General features: G+C 38.2%; 1 pseudogene; it reads right to left on the bottom strand.

Annotated features, from left to right (window-relative positions):
* Positions 1-1,157: 1,157 nt before the first annotated feature.
* LOC102764704 overlaps positions 1,158-1,375 on the bottom strand; it is a 550-nt pseudogene continuing 332 nt past the window's right edge.

The raw sequence follows: 1,375 nt of genomic DNA, 5'->3' as shown, positions 1-1,375 counted from the left end.
AATTAAAAAAAAAAAATAAAATGAAAAAAAAAAACATCGATGAGAGAGAAACATTGATCAGCCGCCTTTTGCACAATCGCTACTGGGGATGTGCCAGCAACCAAGGTACATGCCCTTGACCGGAATCAAACCCGGGACCCTTGAGTCCGCAGGCTGACGCTCTACCCACTGAGCAAAACCGATTAGGGCCACATTTAAAGTTTTAAGGATCCCTGGCCTGTATGGCTCAGTTGGTTGACCATCACCCCATGCACAGAAAGGTTGCTGGTTCTATTCCCAGGCAGGGCATAATTCCAGGTTGTGAATTGGATCCTCAGTATGGGAGACAATCGATCAATATTTCTCTCTCATATGGATGTTTCTCTATCTCTCCCTCTCACTTAAAAAAAAAAAAAAGCATATCCAAAGAAACTTTTAAAGCAAAAACAGTGAAATAGTTCAGAAAAAATCATAAAATACACCACATAATTTTTCACCCCAATGAATAAGGAGCCTTACACATGGACAGCATATTCCACACTTTATTAAGTACACAAGTGCCATGAAAAATATTTTTGTACAGGAAAAAATTGTATGGCTATTATTGCTTCATCACATTTAAGGTCATCTCTGACTCTAACCATATTAGACCAATCTATCTATTAAAATGCATATTTCCTTGTAGACTCTTCTTAGAAACGTGTTTTGATAGACAATTTTAGCCAGTGGCTATGGTAGGCATGTGGACACAGAGATGAATAATAGAATGAAGAATATAAAGCCAGGAGACAAACTATAAAACATACTAGCTTGTCAAAGTCTACATTATCAAGAAGAGCAGTAGAGGTAGTGCTGTAAAATATAATGATGAACAAATAAGTGAAAACTATGGTCTCAGAGTTACCTCTAAAATAAAGTTATACAAATGACCTTAGTAGCCAAGTATAATTTTGTCCATAGGGGTAGTATAATTCATTACTATTCTCTCAGGAAAACAATAGAAAAATTACTTGGAATGAAATATGTCATAAAATAATAAATTATGCTAAAGTAATTCATGTCAACCTATGAGATAAATGAGAATTTCCAATTACATATGGTCCACATAATGGATTAATTTGTGTCAGAACTTCTGGTCCTGAGGATTTGAACCCTGAATTCCTGGGCAATTCTTCAGCCTAGTACAGGTGGCCCATGAAAAGCTTACCTGTCAAGGAACCTTTCCAGGGCCCTCTTTATGTCCTTGTTCCTCAGACTGTAGATAAAGGGGTTCAGCATGGGTGTGACCACGGTGTACATCACCGAGGCTGTTGCACTTGAGTGTGAGCTCCGGGAAGCAGCAGAGCTGAAGTATACTCCTAGGAGCGTACCATAAAATAAGGTGACAACTGAGAGA

This window comes from Myotis davidii, unplaced genomic scaffold (assembly GCF_000327345.1).
Source record: "Myotis davidii unplaced genomic scaffold, ASM32734v1 scaffold949, whole genome shotgun sequence".
In the NCBI taxonomy this organism is placed as follows: domain Eukaryota; kingdom Metazoa; phylum Chordata; class Mammalia; order Chiroptera; family Vespertilionidae; genus Myotis; species Myotis davidii.
Note: the sequence above shows the minus strand (reverse complement) of the source record. Positions and strands in the feature narration are given on the sequence as shown.